The sequence below is a fragment of the Polyodon spathula genome, chromosome 6 (assembly GCF_017654505.1).
Source record: "Polyodon spathula isolate WHYD16114869_AA chromosome 6, ASM1765450v1, whole genome shotgun sequence".
Lineage (NCBI taxonomy): Eukaryota > Metazoa > Chordata > Actinopteri > Acipenseriformes > Polyodontidae > Polyodon > Polyodon spathula.
This window is the reverse complement of record NC_054539.1, coordinates 38,691,114-38,711,043: the sequence shown is the minus strand read 5'-3', so window position 1 is coordinate 38,711,043 and position 19,930 is coordinate 38,691,114.

Sequence of the window (19,930 nt, the reverse complement as noted above, 5' to 3'; positions counted from 1 at the left end):
CCCAAGCAATACCCTCAGTGGCTTCTACTCCAGGTACTTCCTAGTGCCCAAGAGGAACGGCTGTTTCTGACCTATTCTGGACCTCAGGGTCCTCAACATGTTCCTCAAACAAAGGAAGTTCAACATGTTGACCGCACAGCGTATCCTCCTGTCCATTCAGCCGGGCGACTGGTTCAAATCGATCGACCTGCAAGATGCCTACTTCTATGTCCCGATCCGTCCCGTGCACAGAAAATATCTACGTTTTTCCTTTCAAGGCAACGTGTACGAATTCTGCATGCTGCCGTTTGGCCTGGCGCCCCGCACATTTTCTGAGTGCATGGATGCAGCACTGGCTACACTCAGGTTGCAGGGTATTTGGATCCTGAACTACCTGGGGGATTGGCTACTTTGTGTGCATTCCAAAGCACGTGCCGAGGTGTACACCAGACAGGTCATAGATCATGTGACGAAGTTAAGGTTCTCCATACATCAACTTCATACCGTCTCAGTTCAGTGTTCCTGGGGATCAAATTGAACTCTGTGAGCATGCCTGCCTCACTGTCGGAAGACAGGATTTGGTCGTTGGAAGTCACCCTCTCCCAATTCAGAGAGGATGCTCTTCTACAGGTCACAATATTTCAAAGGTTGTTTGGGCTGATGGCAGCTCCCTCGAGAATCCTTCCCCAAGGGCTGCTGAGAAAGCGCCCGCTTCAAGCTTGGGTAAATACTCTCAAGTTGCCCCCGGTCCACTATTGATACCGGCTAGTGCAAGTGTCCAGACAATGCCAGAAGACATTGGAGCGGTGGCTCCGTCCCTGCAATCTGCACCTCAGATCTCCCCTCGGCTCCCTTCACAGAAGGGAAGTTGTCGGATGCCGCCAGCCTGGTCTGGAATGGAAGGGGAATAAGAGGTCAGTGGAAGGAACTGGCAGCAAGCGTATATAAATGCCCAAGAAATGCAAGCAGTAGCCCTGGAGTTATCTCATTTTTGCCAGCAGTTGGCGCACAAACACGTGCTGGTCCGGACGGTCAACACGACAGTGGTAACCTACATAAATCACCAAAAATACACACGCACACATAATATACTATGTGAGATGAGGGCCTCATCCCTATACTGTAGCATTTTGCTTCCTAGTACCCTTAATTACTGGGATACTATGGCATTTTATTCTATATATATAGTACCTATATACTATATATATATATATATATATATATATCTGTTGTGTGACATGTTAATATTAATTATATCCGATATTTGGGGTCACACTATTACTGTGCAAGTTATTTGCTATGCAGATGTGCACTTTCCAGTAATATATTATGTGTGTGTGTGTGTCTGTGATAGGCCCTATTTTAACTGACAATGTTCCATCTTTTTTGGTTTTGTCAGCTGTTACTGTCACTTAAAACATAGCCTTTTGTTTTTAATTCATTTATAACCACAACATACGGATGGGGATGCCTATTTCAATGTCATGTTTCGTCCCAGTAGCTAGTACTTACATGTGTGTTAATTTTTAATGTTAAATATTCCCGGCCTAAAAAACTGCATCTTCTCTCTTTGATTTCCATTTTCCATCTCTCTATATCTTTATCTCTATGCTATCCTTTTGTTCAATCTGCAAACCAGGACCTTCCTGTATGACAACATTACATGTTGCAGCGTTTCACAGGAGGCAGAAAACAGAGACTCTGGTTTCTTTTTCAAATCCTTTCTCTTTATTTATTTCTCTGGATGCTATCTTAGCACCCACACCAGAGACCACAGCTCTGTCAGCAACACATGATTCACACACTGGATCACAGCAACCATGGCAACCAGCACAACAACAATCAGGCTGAAAGGCTTAGCCTGCCCCCTCATGCAAGTAGGGCACCAGGTTTCAGACACAGCCGCACTACCTATGAGGACACACAGATAACAGTCAATGAGAACACACCAGGACAGGCAAACAAACAGTGGTGACATGATTGGGGAATACATACAAGGTAAACAAACAAGGGTGGAATACAGCGGGGAGGGAATAACACACACAGCATGCAAACACAAACAGACAGAAAGGAATACGGTACATAAACACAAATGCACGGATCACTACATTATCACAATATTTCTATTTATTAAATGGTTACTTCATAGAATCTATGTAAAATATTGAATTTCTTAGCAATTAATATGTCATGGCATTTGTTCTGTATATTTTTTTTCTATTGCTGTTTCTGCTTGGATCATTGTGTGCCGTGATTAATAGATACTAAGATTTTTTTCAGCTATTTTCTACTGTTAAACTATTACTATTAAAGGTGATTAAATGTGTTAAATATCCTATATTTTGACTGTGTGCAATAAACAAAGGCCACTAATCAGCTTTTCTAAGTTTTGTTAAGAAGCTGCCCTGATTGCAGATACAGGAATTTCCTTCTGAAGTAGTTAAAGTATGGTAAATAGTAATGTTAGGTTACTTAGCGTAGCCCTGGTTCCCTGAAAGAAAAGACAACCAAGAATGAATATTATGTATGGGATATGCTTGCCCATTGGGTAGGTATTGTTGAGCTTGCTATACCAGAGCTGCTGATTGGCCCCTTCCTGGGATGATGCACTCGATCCCGCCCACTGAGGGAATAAATCTCATCCTGAGGAAGCCATTTCTCTTTTTCCATCGAACCTGTGAGGGTGACCGATGCGACCTCACTGCTGGTGGTCATCTTCTCTTTCAGGGAACCAGGGTTATGGTAAGTAACCTAACGTTCCCTTTCAATTAAAGACGAACACCAATGAACATTTTATGTATGGGATAATGTATATCAGAGCCGTTGTGAGGGAGAAGGAACGGCAGTATATGAGGGATGCACCAGCACCGTCTAACCCAGGGGTTAGCGGTGTGAACTTACACCCTCAAGGACCTTGTGCCTAATGAAGGCAGGGCAGGGTCTACCATATTAAGGTGGTAGAACCTGGAGAAGGTATGTGACATAGTCCAGCTAGCCGCAGTACAAATATCAGACATTGAGGCCTGTCTGAAGAGGGCCCAAGATGTAGCCAACCCTCTAGTGTAGTGTGCGGCTACCCTACCAGGTGGGGGCAAACCAGCACCATCGAGACTGTGTCCACAATCCAATGTGACAGACGCTTCTTAGACTGCGACTGTCCTAAGGTCTGTGTCCCATGACAGACAAACAGCTGATCAGATTGACTCAGAGCTCTTGTCCTATGCATGTAGCATCTCAATGCCCGCACTGGGCAAAGGAAATTAAATCTGTTATCCTCCATTGAAGCAAATGGAGGTGGATGGAAGAACTCCAATTCCACAGACTGATTAATGTGGAAGGCTGTGATCGCCTTGGGGAGGAAAGCAGGGTTGGTGTGCAGAGACACCCTGCTGCCATCCTCTTAAATACGCATGCAGGAGCTGTGCACAGACAACGTCTGCAGCTCACTGACCCACTTAGACGAGGTGATAGCCACGAGGAAAGCTGTCCTCACAGACAGGTACTTCAACTCTACGGAGTGTAAGGGCTCAAACATGACCTTCTTGAGATCCTCCAGTACAATAGTAAGACTCCATTCAGGGAGAAGAGCCCTCCTGGGAGGGCGTAATTGCAGAGCGCCTTTAAGAAATCGGGTAGACAAGAAATGCGCACCCGGAGTCACCAAATCTACAGGGGCATGGCATGTAGAGATAGCCTCTAAATACTCTTACAAAGTGGAAGGTGTCCTACCAGCATCAAGTAAGTCTTGAAACTGTAAAATGACTGGCATAGAGCAAGATATGGAGTCATGACTTCTAGACACCAAGCTTGGAAATAACTCCACTTATAGGTGTACACAGACCTAGTCGACTATGCCCTAGCGCTCTGCAACGTACCCACAACTGCATCTGATAGTCATAGGTCTAACCAGCGGTCCCTTTCAGGGGCCAGACCCATAGCCGGAACCAGCCTGGTTCCGGGTGCCTCTCGTCTGACTGAGGAGATCTATGTGCAGTGGGATCCCCCAGGGCTGGCCTTGTAACAGCTGGCACAGGGTCGTGAACCAGATTCTCCTGGGCCACCGGGGGTCCACTAGGAGAACTGATGCCTCCTCTAATTGGACCTTTTCGAGAAAGGCTGAGAGCAGCAGTATAGGTGGGAAAGTGTACAAAAACTCTTTGGGCCATTCGTGCGCTACGGCGTCTACGCCGAGTGGACCGCCTAAGCGGTGGAGGGAGTACCACAGGGGACAATGTGTCATGTCTTCCGAGGCGAAGTGATCGACATGTGCCTTCCCGAACTGTTCCCAAATGCGCTTCACTATCTGAGGGTGGAGTCGCCATTCTGACGGATGCAGGTCCTTCCTGGAGAGAAGGTCTGCTGCGCAGTTCACCACTCTGGGAATGTGCATCGCCCCTAGGGACAGCAAGTTCCTCTGAGCCCATGTCAATAGCCTGAAGGCCATGCGATGCAATCCCTGTGACCGTAGGCCACCCTGGTGGTTGACATACGTCCCCACTGTCGTATTGTCCACCTGGATCAACACATGTGTACCGTTCAGCACCGGGAGGAAGTGGTGGAGAGCAAGGGAGACAGCTTGCAACTCTAGCATGTTTATGTGCAGGGATGTCCAGCAGTCTGGCCAGGACCCGCGTACTCCTCTGCCTTCCCAGACCCTTTGCACAGGTGAGAGGCCGTCCTCCACCAGCATAGGGCTGCCTAGAACACGTGAGACACAGTCAGCTTATGGTGTCTGTCACGTTTGGAGCTGAGGTGGAACGCATTGAGCCACGTTTGTAGTGGGCACATGCGAAGCAGACCTAGCTGAATGGCCGATATGGCTGCGGCCATCAGACCCAATAGTTTCTGGCACAATAGGAGGGTGACCTGCAATCCCTGTTGGAACAGGGAGAGGCGACTCTGGATAGATGCAACTCTGTTGTCTGACAGGTATGCACGCCTCATACTGGAGTCCACCCAGAGCCCCAAGTAATTTGTGCACTGCACCAGTGTAAGCTGACTCTTTGCATCCTTGGTGGTGAGGCCCAGCCTCGCCAGATGCTCTGTCATGACTGCCGCGTGGGTCACTGCTCCTTATCGCAACTGGAAACAGATCAACGAGTCATTGAGATAGTTTATTACTCTGATCCCCTGCATCCACAGAGGGGCCAGGATAGCGTCCACACACTTTGAAAACGTATGAGGAGCTAAGGAGAGGCCAAATGGCAGCACAGAAAACTCATAAATGCTTCCTTGAAAAGAGAAGAGGAGATATTTTCTGTGATCTGGATAAATGAGAACATGAAAGTACACATCCTGTAAGTCCACGGTGGTGAACCAGTTGCCTGGAAAGACAGACTGGAGAATGTAATGATACGTCAGTATTTGGAACCTCCTTTCTTTTAAGAACCCATTGAGGAGCCTTAGGTCTAGGACGGGGAGAAAGCTGCCATCTTTTTTGGGTACCAGAAAATACCTCGAGTAGTACCCCTCTCCGTTGAGCGTCTACGAAACTAATGGCTTGCTTGCACAGCAGGGCGGCCACTTCTTTCTGAAGTACTGAGGCCCGGAGAGGGTCTGTCATGAAGGTATTCCTGATACCTTCAAAGGGAGATGGTCCCAAGAAGAACTGAAGTGCTTAACCCAAGAGTCTGAGGTGTAAGAGCGCCAGTACTGCAGCTGTTTTACCGGAAAGGGGGTCTGAGGCCATCAGCCTTCAGGGGCTCTGCTCGGGCTGCAGAGGCTGCAGCGGGGTAGTTTGGGGTGGCTGTTTAGGGGTCTGGCCCTGAAAATGCCTCCTGTGACACTGATGTGTGGGCTGGCCATGTCTTGCGTTCCCTCTTCCATGCTGTGTGGGCTCGGTTGTTTTCTGCTGGTGTGCCCTGTAGGCAATGCCTTAGGTCACCCAGAGGAGCCGTGGGGACTGGAACTGTTCTGATGACAATCCGCGTCTGAGGATCTCACCAGGGTTTGACCTACCCCACGCAGGAGTGCAGGAGGGAACAATGCGGCCACCTGCCAGGACACCTCGCGTCTGTAAGATCTCCTCCACGGCTGGCCCAAAGGTATGTCTTGGGGATATAGACATGTCTAGCAATGTGGCCTCATCTGCATCAGGAACTCTGGCTTGTGACAGCCACAGATGTCTATGAGCCACAATCAAGCTAGCCAGCTAGAGTTTGCCCTTGGAGACCAGAGATCTGCAGCAGCGTGCTGGACAGGAGACGTAGCTCTGTGGCCACTGGCTCAGGGAGCAGGGCCTCACGCAGTACACCTTCCATATAGGCTGTGAGCACATTCGCCGTGTTTGACAGGCGAGTTGCCTGTGCCTTTGTTGCATATGCCCACTTCAGCTGCGTTTCCATCACCTTGCATTGAGGGTTTGGGCACGCCAGGTCTCTAGCCAACCCATCCACCGGTGGGGCCTTAACCAGGGCCACGATGGTGGAGTCTACTGGGAGGAACCACGCTAAGCCAAGCTTTTCCGCGCCTTCTAGAGAGGCAAGTGGTTTGGCCTGCTTTAGCAAACTAGGACCTGAGGCCGGACGATCCCAGAAGGAGCGTACCTTCTTGTGGCAAAGTGATGAATACGTGCAGGTGAGTGCAGTGCAGAGTGGATAAATGACACAGATGATGATGTACAGGTGCAAGGGTGTTTATTAAATTAATTCAATGTCCAGAGCCTTATAGCAAACCTGCAAATAATAATAATGTTGGAAGTGGTACAGCAGCATGTATCACTTCTGATTATAATCCCACGGGTTTGACCCGTAACCCAAAGTCCAGTTCTTTCGCCCACACAAAACACAAAACACAGACACAATTCCAACAGTGCGTGATTTTAGTGCTCGTGGTGCAAAAAACAGTCCCTGTAGTGGAAAAGGTGAGTGGTGATATCCGGGTTTTATGCTGGCCTGCGGCTGCAGCTCCGGATCGTGCTCAGTATTCTTGATGAAAAACGACACACAAGACAAACAGTGTTAATACACAGACAAGCAGAACACTCACGGTTTTTAGTATACACAAGACGGGCTCCTTCTTGGTTATTTGGCTTAACCATATGCAAAGGAACAGATCACAAAGCCATGCCCCCCTATTTATACCCTTGCCCATGACCCCTAGGTTAACGAGTGCATCCGCTCCTCCAATCCTCAGATGCCACGCCGTTTACCATCCGGGTCAGTGAGCTTGTATGCCGTAGCTCCGCCCCTTTCCTAAATGGCCGACTTCCACCTACCCTTCTGAATAAATTTTCTTGCCATTTGTTTAAGGTTACTCTATTCCTTCTTTCTAGTGCCCTCACTGGTCGGGAAGGAGATCTAACACCAAGAGTCATTCAATCTCTGTCACACTTCTCCATAAAAACTGGGAAGGCCGGGAACTTTTGAGGGCGAGGGCGAGGTTCTGCCGCTGGTGTCCAGTGGACCTGCAGAATGGCTGCAGTGCGTCCCTGTGACAAAGAAAGAATGAACTCTTGTTTTAGATCTCCCTCCCGACCGGTGGGGACGTTAGGGAGGAGGAGCAGTCATCCCCAGGGGAGGTGGAAGTCGGCCACCTGGAAAGGGGACGGAGCCACGGTGCGCAACGTCCTCGACCCAGTCGGAAAGCGTGGTGGCAATCGCGTATTGGTTGACGGCAGTTGCCCTCACTGACCAATGGGGACAGGACGGAGCATACAAAAGGGGGTGTGGCCCAGGGTTCTGTTCCTGCTCGCAAGGTACTGTGCAAGAGAGACAGAGAGAGAGAGAGAGAGAAACAGAGAAAAACGAATAGAGAAACAGAGAAAGGGAGTTGAAAGATGGGTTGTCTGTGTTCTGGGCTGACCTGTTAATCCATTCTACTTTTTGTATTTTATAGAGCACTAACGGGATGCTCCGGGAGTACTTCAGAGGAGCGACAAACCGGAAGTGTTGGGTTTATTACCCCCTGTGTTTTCCCGTTCCCGGACTCACGGAAGGAAGACGGATTGTTTCTGCTGTTTATTATTTGGGACTGCAAACCCTCCGTTTCTCTTTACTTTGTCGGGTTACACATCGTTGTGTATCCCAGCGGCTCTATTGTTTATTATTATTATTATTTGTTTAAGTGCGTGTTTGGTGACCTGTTTTAGGAAATAAAACCAAGCGCATAAATTGGAAAACTGGACTGGAGTCTGTTGTCTTACACCACATGTTCATCCTGTCACAAGTGACATCAGAAGAGGGGACGGATCCAGCTACTTTGGCAGTGGTTCTGGAGGCTTTGGACAGCCGAAGGGAGGCCGAGGAATGGAGGAGGGCGGAGTGATACACAGCTCTCATCGAGAGGGTCGGTATGGGGATGACGTTAACAGCGGGCCCCGTGATGGTGGCCCCGAAGGTCTGGGCCCAGAAAATGACGGTGGAGGATGACCCGGAAGCCTACCTTGTGGCCTTTTAGCAACTGGCCACCACTGTAGCGTGGCCCTGGGAGTACTGGACGATCCAACTTGGCCCCTGCTTAATTGGGGAAATGCAAGCAGCTTACTGGGCCATGACGGATGACGACGCTGCCCAGTACGACATGGTGAAACAGGCTATTCTCCGCCATCTTAACATCATGGGGGAGACTCACCGGGTCAGGTTCCGAGAGTTCCGGCGGCCACCAAACACCCAACCCAGGGTGGTGGCCCAGCGGTTATGCAACCACGTGGCGCAATGGCTGAACCCTACCCAGAAAATCGGGGTTCAGATGTGGGAGACCATTGTTATGGAGCAGTTCTGCCATGTGGTCAGGGCTGAAACGCAGGCCTGGATTTGCCGGCACAACCCCGCTACCCTGGACCAGGCCATGGCTTTGGCCGAAAATTTTGAGGACTCCTTCATGTCCGCTCAATCCACCCTGCTGCACTGCCCTCCCCAAGGGACCACCATCAAAACACCCCCCGGACCCAGACCTGCCAGATCACTGACCCCGTCGGGCCATCCGACCCCCTTACCATGGCGGCAGAGGTTGGCCCCCAGCTGGGGTAGAATGGTTTCCCCAACCCTGACAAATATGTACCGCCTCTGCCTCACCAGTCTGTTTTAGGTGCCAGCAGCCAGGACACATCTCCAGGTACTGCCCGGCAGCTATGGAGTGCGACGTGGCTGTGTGTCACCTGGCATCGGAGACAGGTAGGAAATGGGGAAATGGTCGGGAGGGCCTGTGTATGGTTGATGTTATGCTGGGGAATGTGAAGACCCACGTGTTAGTGGACACAGGGTGTGAGCAAACGTTGATTCGGACAGCTCTCCTCGGCGGTGTGTCATGGCAGCCACAAGAACAGGTGGAGATCTCCTGTATCCATGGAGACACGGCGACATACCCCACCTTAAATGTATATTTATCGGTAGGCCCGAAAAAGCACCACCTGGTAGTAGGGGTGGCCGAAAAATTACCACACCCAATTATTATGGGTCGAGACTGGCCGCAATATAAGGATTTGATAAAAATATCGGCAGCCTCGACCACACGTGTAGACATGGCAGACCCCCATGGAAAGGAAGTAATTGGCACCATTTTTCCTTTCGATGCAGAACTGTTTTCTCCACTTTTTTGTCCTAGGAAAACACATAAGGAGAGACGGAGGGAAAAGTGGGAAGGTGCCTTGATCAGACACGGTTGGGGCCTGGTGGGGGAAGGGTCTGATGGTCCCAAATGACAATCGAAGGGAGTGGGAACACAGCGGGCGAGGTTACTGGGCCCTTGAGGGTGGAGACTGCTCCAGCCCCTGTCAATATCTCGGACGTGTGGGCCTCAAGCGCAGACTTAGTGTGGGAGCAGAACAACGACCCCACACTGGTGCACGCTTGGGAACAGGTTCGGTCTATTGAGGGTAAGGATGTTGACGGCATCGGGACGCTGGTATATCCCCACTTTGTTGTAGAGGGGCACTTACTATATAGGGTAAATCTATTCCCTGTCAAACAGTTGATGGTTCCTCCGTCCTGTCGACCCGAGGTCATGAGGCTGGCTCATGACATTCCCTTTTCAGGACACCTTGGTGTTGACAAGACGAGGGACCGAATACTAGCTTGATTTTATTGGGTAGGACTATACCTAGGTGGCCCGGAATGCCAGAGAGTAGCGCCGGGTCAAGTGCGCCCCGCCCCTTTGGTCCCACTGCCAATTATCTCCACTCCCTTCGAACGCATTGCAATGGACATAGTTGGGCCATTGCTGCCTTCTGATTCCGGGTACACACACATATTAGTGATGGTGGATTATGCAACGTGGTACCTGGAAGCAGTTCCGTTGCAGTCCACTAGTGCCACTGCAATTGCGAAAGAGTTAAATCAGATTATGGCTAGAGTAGGGATTCCCAAAGAAATATTAACTGATCATGGAATGAACTTCTTATCAAAAACGCTACAGCAGGTGTACAAAATTCTAAAGATATGTCCTATCAGGACATCTGTTTATCATCCCCAAACGGACGGTTTGGTGGAACGAACCAAACATTGAAGCAAATGTTGAGACGGTTTGTGAGTCAGGAGCAGAAACAATGGGCTACTCTTCTTCCTTCCTTACTCTTCGCTGTGAGGGAGGTGCCTCAGAGCTCAATGGGATTTTCCCCCTTTGAGTTGTTATATGGCCGGCAGCCACGGGGCATCCTCCACCTGTTGAGAGAAGGTTGGGAAGAACATAAAAGCTGCTCTAAAAATGTGCTCCTACTAAGGGAGCATCTTGATTTAATTGGTCATTTCGCTCAAGACAATCTTAGATCGGCTCAACATCGGCAACAGCAGCATTACAATACTAATGCACGAATTCAAACCTTTCGACCAGGAGTAACGCTGCTTCTTCCGTCTGGAGTTGAAACTGTGTGCTAAATGGCAGGGGCCATATGAGGTGATACGGGTCTTAGGACTAGTAAATTATAAAATTAGGCAACCCAATCACCGAAACAAAACGGATATTTACCATATCAACTTATTAAAGCCCTGGAAGGCAAGGGAGGTCTTATTCATAGCCCCAGGAAAGATGGAGGATGACCTAGGACCCTGCATAGAGGCCCCTAGCCCCAGTCAGATTTCAATGGGGGAACAGTTACTTCCAGATCAGCAGGTGAAATTGCGTAAGTTGATCGGGAAATTTGGGAATGTGTTTTCTGACGTGCCCAGCAGAACTAACCTTACCGAATATGCTGTTATTACTCCACCAGGGATCACTGTTCGGGAGAGACCCTACCGGATCCCAGAAAGCCGGTGGAGTGGCGTCCAGAACGAGGTGAGGGCGATGCTCGAGCTTGGGGTCATTGAGCCTTCCAGAAGTGAGTGGTGCAGTCCCAATGTTATAGTGGCTAAGAAGGACGGCACTAATCGCTTCTGTGTTGACTTTCGAAAGGTCAATGCTATCGCCAAGTTCGACGCCTACCCCATGCCTCGGATCGACGAACTCCTCGACCGACTGGGAACGGCCAGATTTATCTCAACTCAGGACCTGATGAAGGGATATTGGCGGATCCCTTTGACCCGCGATTCATGTGAAAAAACGACATTTTCAACTTTTCAACTGTTCCATTTTAAAACCATGCCGTTTGGGCTACATGGTGCGCCCGCCGCCTTTCAAAGACTGATGGACAAGGTGTTACATCCCCATCGTGAGTATGCAGCAGTGTATATTGACGATGTGGTTATGTATAGCTCCACCTGGAGAGAGCATGTAATTCGACTCATAGCCGTCCTTCAGTCTCTAAGGGCTGCCCGGCTGACAGCCAACCTGAGGAAATGTGCACTTGCTAAATTAGAAACCCAGTACCTAGGATTTATCATGGGAAATGGACGGGTGAAACCCGTGGCCACCAAGATCGAGGCTTTGGTGGATGCAGTGGTCCCCAAAACCAAGTCGCAGGTGAGGTCACTATTGGGATTGGCTGGTCATTACCGCCACTTTATCCCCGAGTATGCCACCGTGGTCAATCGCCTGGTAGACCTCAATAAGAAGTGTGAGCCAAATTTAGTGAAGTGGTCAGCAGAGTGTCAGGGAGCGTTTGAGACCATTAAACAAAAACTGTGCCAGGCTCCTGCGCTAATATTACCAGATTTTAGCAAGCGGTTCTTCCTCCATACCGACGCATCAGAAGTTGGTTTGGGGGCGGTCTTGTCCCAGAGAGTTGATGGTGTGGAGCACTCCATTCTCTACATCAGCAAAAAAATGCTTCCTCGGGAGTGCAATTACTCGGTTTTGGAGAAAGAGTGCCTGGCCATTAAATGGGCTACCCACTCCCTCAGATATTACTTACTGGGACATTCATTTGATCTGGTCACGGACCACGGCCCACTCAGATGGTTAAGCACCATGAAGGATAGCAATGCTCGAATAACTCGGTGGTATTTGGCAGTACAGCCTTATATGTATCATATGGTACATCGTGCAGGGAAAGATCACCAAAATGCGGATTATTTTTCCCGGGAGGGGGGAGTAATGGGAAGGTTAGATTTGGCCAAGTGTTCCTTCGGCTCCTTTCTGAGCGGTGGGATATGTGACAAAGAAAGAATTATCTCTTTTTTTAGATCTCCCTCGCAACCGGTGAGGACGTTAGGGAGGAGGAGCAGTCATCCTCAGGGGAGGTGGAAGTCGGTCACCTGGAAAGGGGAAGGAGCCGCGGTGCGCAACGTCCTCGACCCAGTCGGAAAGCGTGGTGGCAATGCGTATTGGTTGACGGCGATTGCCCTCGCTGACCAATGGGGACGTGACTGAGCGTACAAAAGGGGGCGTGGCCCAGGGTTCTGTTTCTTCTGGCAAGGTACTGTGTGAGAGAGAGAGAGAGAGAGAGAGAGAGAGAGAGAGAGAGAGAGAGAGAGAGAGAGAGAGAGAAAAACAAACAGAGAAACAGAGAAAGGGAGTTGAAAGACGGGTTGTCTGTGTTCTGGGCTGACCTGTTAATCCCTTCTCCTTTTTGTATTTTATATAGCACTAACGGGATGCTCCGGGAGTACTTTGGAGGAGCGACAACCCGGAAGTTCTGTGTTTATTACCCCCTGTGTTTTCCCGTTCCCAGACTAAAACCAAGGGCATAAATTGGAAAACTGGACTGGAGTCTGTTGTCTTACACCAAACGTTCATCCCGTCACAGTCCCACAAGTGCCAAAACTGAGCTAGATAATGAGGGAGCACTCTGAGGCTACCTCAAAGCCAGATTCTACCTCAGCGGGAGGTTCGCCTACCTGCTTGTCAGAGGAGAAAGAGACCTACTCCTCCAGAGGCCGCTATAGAAAGCATGTTCTCATGTGCCAGCTGGGATGCCTCTTTCCACCCACCCTGATCTCCCTTGGAGCTGTAACTGCTGCCAGGGCCACAGGTGCCTGTTTGGCCAAGAGCTCCAGGACCTGGGCCATCTGGTCTTTGGGGTCCATAATGTCCCTGTGATGGAAATATAATGAGTTTTGGTTGGAAATCTCTCTCCCGACCTGTGAGGGCATGAAGAATTAAAAAGGAAAGTCTTGGGCAGCTGGCCGGACAGTTAATTTCCAGGGTCGGGAAGTCGGCAACCTGGAAGAAGGCGAGACTCCATTGCAGAAATATATTGCCCTGGAGGGTAAACGAGGTAGCAGTTGCAAGCAATAAAAGCAGCTGCAATCATTTACCAAGGGGTCATGCGTGACAGCATTTAAATTGACAGCAGAATTGTTAATCTTTTCCTTCACTTGGGTTTGTTGTTATAAACTGGAAGGACTGTGTGAGACGTAGATAAAAGCATACTTGAAATATTTGTGAGTGTTTTGCTTGTTTGTTCATGTCTGTTTAAGTAACTGTCTGTGTTTGCATATCACTAGACGGCTAAGCACATATCCAGAGCTGTCGCCTTGGGCCAGCACTAAACCAGATCAACACTGCACTTCACTCATTGTTTAAAATTGTTACCACCCACCATGAGCACTACAGCACGCACCCGAACTGGTGACCATGCATTGTATTATTGTGGGGCAGATAACGTGTGTTATTATTTTGGTTTGCAAAACCATTTACATTATTTACCTCTGTGCTTTACACATTTGTGTGTATTGCAGGGGGCTTTCTTGTTTGGTTGTCAGACCGGGAATACAAAATAAAACACTCTTTTCTAAACTGGATTATAATTGTCTGCTTGTGATTATTTCTGCACTGCACCTGTTCACAATCAGCAGCCACTTTGCTACAGTCCCTTGTCTGCCTGGAATGCTTCACCCTTCTTGTCTGTGAAGATGGGGTGCGACTTTGGGAGGCTTGCGCATTGGGGATGTCAGACAGGGGGTCCTGGGACAGGTCATGGAGGAGGGGCTCTTGGGCTCCAAGAGTTGCCGACGGTCGGGCCACTGAGCATGCGGAACTCGCCTTCTAACCTAGCTTAATTCATCCAGGGCTGAAAAGCCACACAGATGCTGCAAGCCACGTCCCACGCCCAACACCGCGCAGATAGGGTATGTTTATCCTCTGCGAGATATTTGCATTGCAGGCCATGCAGGGGTAGAACCCCAACTTGCTTGACTCTGATGTTCTGCACTCAAGCACTGATTAATAGTGTGATTCTGTGCGCTCACCCACTAGCGTTGTAGTGGAGGGTACAGCATACCGTACAGCACTGTATGCCCATGCACTAGTGTAGCAGTGGCACCAAGCTCCATGTGCACTGTGCACCATGCACACAGACTACGGTGCAGCACCATGCACTCTTGCGCTAGCCCCGTAGCAGTGGCCAAGCACATTGTGCACCAAGCACTGTACAGCATCATGCCCTATGTGCACCATGTACCATGCAGTGCTGTGACTTTGCACTGACGCTGTAGTGCTGGGCACCGTGTGCCTTATGCAATGAGCACTTTGTGCACCAAGATACCCAAGTACTAAAGGCGTGCAGGTGCTCACGAGATTTCAGCAGTCATGATCCTGTTTTTCTGACCTGTACATTTATGGACTACTTCAACTCTAGAACCGCTGTGGTCTTACTCATACAAACAACAGCTCACGGTACATTTTAATAATGTACATTTTGTGTGTGTGTGTGTGTTATAGAGCCATTCTGCTGGAGATTAGTCAGAAAAACAGGATCAAATAAAACTCAAAAGTTTTATTCAAGCACATCATATCAAACATCTGTACAACCGAAACACCGTATTTAAATGAACAATTAAATAAAAAAGCAGTTATTTTCTACACATATAAAGCACTATTTCGAAAATGAAAAACTATAATAAAATAAACATTTCAAAACAAACTAAGGTGTAAACCGGTTTATGTACATACACAACTGTAAAAACTAAAGTAGTATTTAATCTAAAACGAAAGTAACATGATTTATCTTGCGTGTGTGTCACTCACAGCACAGAATCCAGGTTAAGCGGCTGCAGCCTGCAGTTTTCTGATCAAAATGTTTCTGCTGAAGTGCTGTGGCTAGCTTCAAGGTGAAATCTTTATTCAAAATAAAAACATGTATTGTAAAAGGCAGTTCTAGTGTTAATGAAATGTAAATTTTTAGATGTTCCACACACACGCAAATATAAATTATAAGTAGTAAAACTAATTAGTAGCAATTATATTTGATATAATTGTGTGTTTATGTGTGTGTGTTGGAAAGGTAACCAGACAAACAAGTAGTTAATGCACCACGTAATTCAGAATGCACGTGAATTCATTTTTCTTGTTAAATGTTTTTATCTTCATGGCAACACATGAAGATCTCCTCATGATATTCAGAGTCGTTCTTTCCTACCCAGCAAACAATTTAACATTATCTGAATGTTACAAGAACGTTACCAAGTAACATTATGAGAATGTCAATATGGAAATTTCTCTATTCGTTCATAGAACGTTACTTCCTAAGGTTATTTAATAACCTTCTGAGATCCTTTTGTGAACACTGAATTTGTGCAAATAAAAAGCAACAAATATGCATTTTCATCATTCATGTTTATTCTTTATTTTTAATCTTTTTTAATTGTAATATTTTTTTATTTCATTTTAATCTATTCAGCATTAGTCCTCCTCTTCATCTCCAGCCACTTCATCTTGTGCGCTTTGCCTGGACTTGCTGAGCTTTTGCTGAGTAAAAACAGTATGTGCTTGTGGCAATGTGCCCCGCCCCTGCGTTTATTTTGTGTTATATGTTGCGTGTGGTGTGTTAATGTTGGTGTATAGATATTGCTGCACGGGATATAAATGGGTCTGTGTAACACGAGTGATATGTATATTTGTATTTAGGCAGGAGGACTGCACAGCACTTCACGTGCAGGTAGAATGTAATAACATGTGAGCACAGGAAATTGGACTTAATTAATTCACATGCAGTTGTAACGAGACTCCAACTGAATGATTCATTAGCAATTGAGTCTCGGTACAGCTGCATAAAAGCAGCATGTTTTCACTCACTCGGGGTTGTGTGTTCTGTGAGTGGAGAACAGGAGAAGGAGAAAGTAAAAAAGTAAATTAAATTTCAAGCATACAATTGCTATTTCATGCTGGAAGGACCAGCACGATACTTGTGTGTTTGTTTGGATTCACCGTGTTTGTTTGTCTGTTCGTCCGCTGTTTGTTTAGTGTTAACTCGTTTTGTTTGGCTATTTATTTTGGCCTCAAGTGCCGTGTCCTGTTTTTTTTTTTTGTTTAAATCTTTTATTTGTTTCAATCAATAAACACACTGAGCGCCACAGTGACTCAGTTTCCATCCCAGTACTGCTTTTCTCTGTGTAATCCTTTCTGGCCTGACATCACCCTACAGCCAGCCTGTTCACAGTGCTCTATTCAAAACTGTAACAATAATCACTTACGTTGTTTAACAATACAGATACACGTTAGTTCTCAATGTATATGTCAACTTTTTGCTAGAGAACACCTTGTTCCTATTTAATCATATGTCTAAAAATAATCTTAATTTTTGGTGGACATGCTTAATAATGCATTCTGTACCTTTGAAAAATGACTGGGTCATATAAATATTATGCTTTAACGTAACTGTGAGTAAAATAATGGTGGGTCTATAAACATATTAACTGTATTATTATAAGGTTTAGCCATACAAAAAGCAATATTCTATGAAAGCTAGATTTTTCTATCCATAAATGAACAACCAAATCAGTAAAATCAAAGCCCATTATGGATTATGGCCCATTTTACCAAATATGGGAAAATATCACTTTAATTGAATATAATTTATTTTTTTTATTTTTTTTAATATCTGCTGTAGGAAACATCAAGTGAACTTGAATTATGATTGTTTGTTTAAAGAGCCCAACATGTAATTTGCATAGCCCTAGCATAAAAGTAACTGAAAAAATTAACTATGCATAATTTATGAAAAACAATTATACCCCTATGTGGCAGAGCAAAGCTCTGCCCTTTTTAAATTGGCAGGGATGGGGTTAAATTCCCCTACCTGCCTGGGTTCATTGTGTTCAGGTGGCTGGGGTTGATTAGATGGTTTAATTAATGATCAATCAGCGCCCAGCCACCTAACATAAAAGGAGGCCTCTGCTTCTCATTAGAGAGGAGGGAGCTGAGGAAGCAGGTTGGTGGTTGGTGGTTGGTGGTTGGTGGTGAATTTTGATAAATCCAGTAAAGGCATTGCCCAGCCTGGAAATTGTTATTTTTGTTAGTTTTGCTTTTTGTCTTTCTTTTTGTGTTTAAATCGCTTTGTTTTGGCCCTTGTGCCCTTTTATGTTTGTGTATTTATAATGAAAATTATTTTTTTGAACTACAGACTGTCTCTGGGCCTCTATCCACTCACCAGCCTGCCACATTTGGTGTCAGCAGTGGGATAGCGCCACCTAGCGGCTCAGAGCAGTATTTTTAATTTTATTTTTTTGGAATTTTTGGGATAATTATTATTATTTTTTTAAAAACATGGGAAAGAAGAGCAGACAGCGGCAAAGCAGGACAAGCAGCAGCTGAAGAAATGTAAGCTGCTGCAGCCACCGCTGGAGCACCCAGCCAGCCTCTTCCCATGGTGTTCCTGGTGCGGGAAGGAGGACCATCGTTGGCGGTCCTGCCCAGATGTGCCACCGACAAACTGGTGTGGCCGGTATGAGGAGGACGGCCACAACTGGGAAGGATGCCCCTACAACCAGGCCCAGGAAGAGATGTAGTGTTCACCCCAGGCATCACTGGCCACCCCACTACCTCCAGCACCACCACCTTCACCCCCGTCCCAGGAGATCTGGGATTGGTTGATGCACCCTGAGGCAGACCTCGTCCACGATCTCCCCATAGTTATCAACACGCTGTGGTGTCGAGATGGGGAGACGTGGGAACAGTGGGAGGAACAACACCACCTGGCCTCCTTCCCAGAGGTTGCCCTCATGGTGGTTAATTAACTGGCGGTAGACATGGGAGATGCCCTGGTCACTCCAATAAAGAGGGGTGAGCCGCCTTCCCAGGAGCCAGAGAGGGGTGAGCCGCCTTCCCAGGAGCCAGAGAGGGGTGAGCCGCCGCTCCCCCAGAGCCAGAGAGGGGTGAGGAGCTGCCGCCGTCCCAGAGCCAGAGAGGGAGGAGGAGCTGCCGTCGCTCCCAGAGCCAGAGAGGGGTGAGGAGCTGCCGTCCCTCCCAGAGCCAGAGAGGGAGGAGGAGCCGCCGTTCCCAGAGCCAGAGAGGGAGGAGCCGCCGCTTCCAGAGCCAGAGAGGGAGGAGCTGCCGCTCTCAGAGCCCAGAGGGGAGGAGCCTGCCTTGCACTGACCAAGGATGCCTGCCTTGCACCGTCCAGGGATGACTCATTAGGATCGCCTGGGGTTGCCTGCTGCTCCGCATCGCTTGGGACTGCTGGTGTCTCCTTTTTGTTTTCTAGGGTTGCAGAGGGTCCGCCGCCGCCTCCGCCACCAGAGGGAGCCGGGCCGCCGTCGCCGCCTCCGCCAAGGTACGTCCGAGAACACGGTTCTTCCAAATCATAAAGAGCAGCCCAGAATATGGGACATTATCGACGTTATAGTATTATCTTTAGCACTGCGAGAGTCGTGCAACATTTTTTCAAATAAATAATAAAAGACAGTTTAATTCCATTATATTCTATAGTGGGACCCTCACCTTCACCTTCAAAAAATGTGATTCTATCAAAAATCTTTTCATAAAGAGGTGTCAGTTTAAAAAAAATACAGGAAAATTGCACACACATACATTTATTGTGCTCATTGTATTTTAAATGTATAAATCATCGAGCTGAAATAACAATAATGTGTTTTGGGTTGGCTTCACGTTACATTATGTAAAAATATAAATCTCTACAGTAGGCCTATAAGGTACTAAAATCAAATTAATGCCTTTGTGCACTTTCTTTTTACTTTAGCCTGTAGGCTACCGGTGCAATAAATCATGCTGCAGTATTGTACACATCGATGTACAATGTGAATAAAATATTATTTTAATTTGAAACTAAATGATTTTAGCGTTGTGTTTTGTTTAAATTATAGTAGCCTAGAGAAAACACAAAATAGATCATGGTGCCGCATTGACAAGTTATGATACAGGAGGACAGTCAATTCCCATTGATATGAATTTTGCATTATACCACTAATACATATTATCATGAGTAGCCTATAATCCAGATGTATACTGTCAGTTTTTATTTCAGTTAGAGTTGCAGCGCTAAATTGTGCACAATTACAAACCACCTGCACATTAATAGAAAAGGTGTGTTTCTTATTCTTTTTCATATTTTTTGGTGAATTTGTATTAACAATAATTACAGTGTTATGTTTACTGTAAATATAATACTGTACATTTTCAGTATTTAGCTCTCTTTACATTTTGGAAAGGCACTGATTTAATTAAGCTGTAAGAATTAAGCTTTTGTGTTTATTTAAAATAAAGTTTAATTGTGTGATAGCAAATCCCACTGCATATTCTGAGTTTCTTTTCTTTACCAATACATGTTTTATTTGTATTTTATTTTATTGGCTGTTTGTGCTGGTATGTTAAGGAATAGCGTACTTGTGTTCTTGTTTGATAGTCCTTATATCTGGTATCATTTACAATACACTGTAAATCCTGAAAATAACCCTATTCTTTC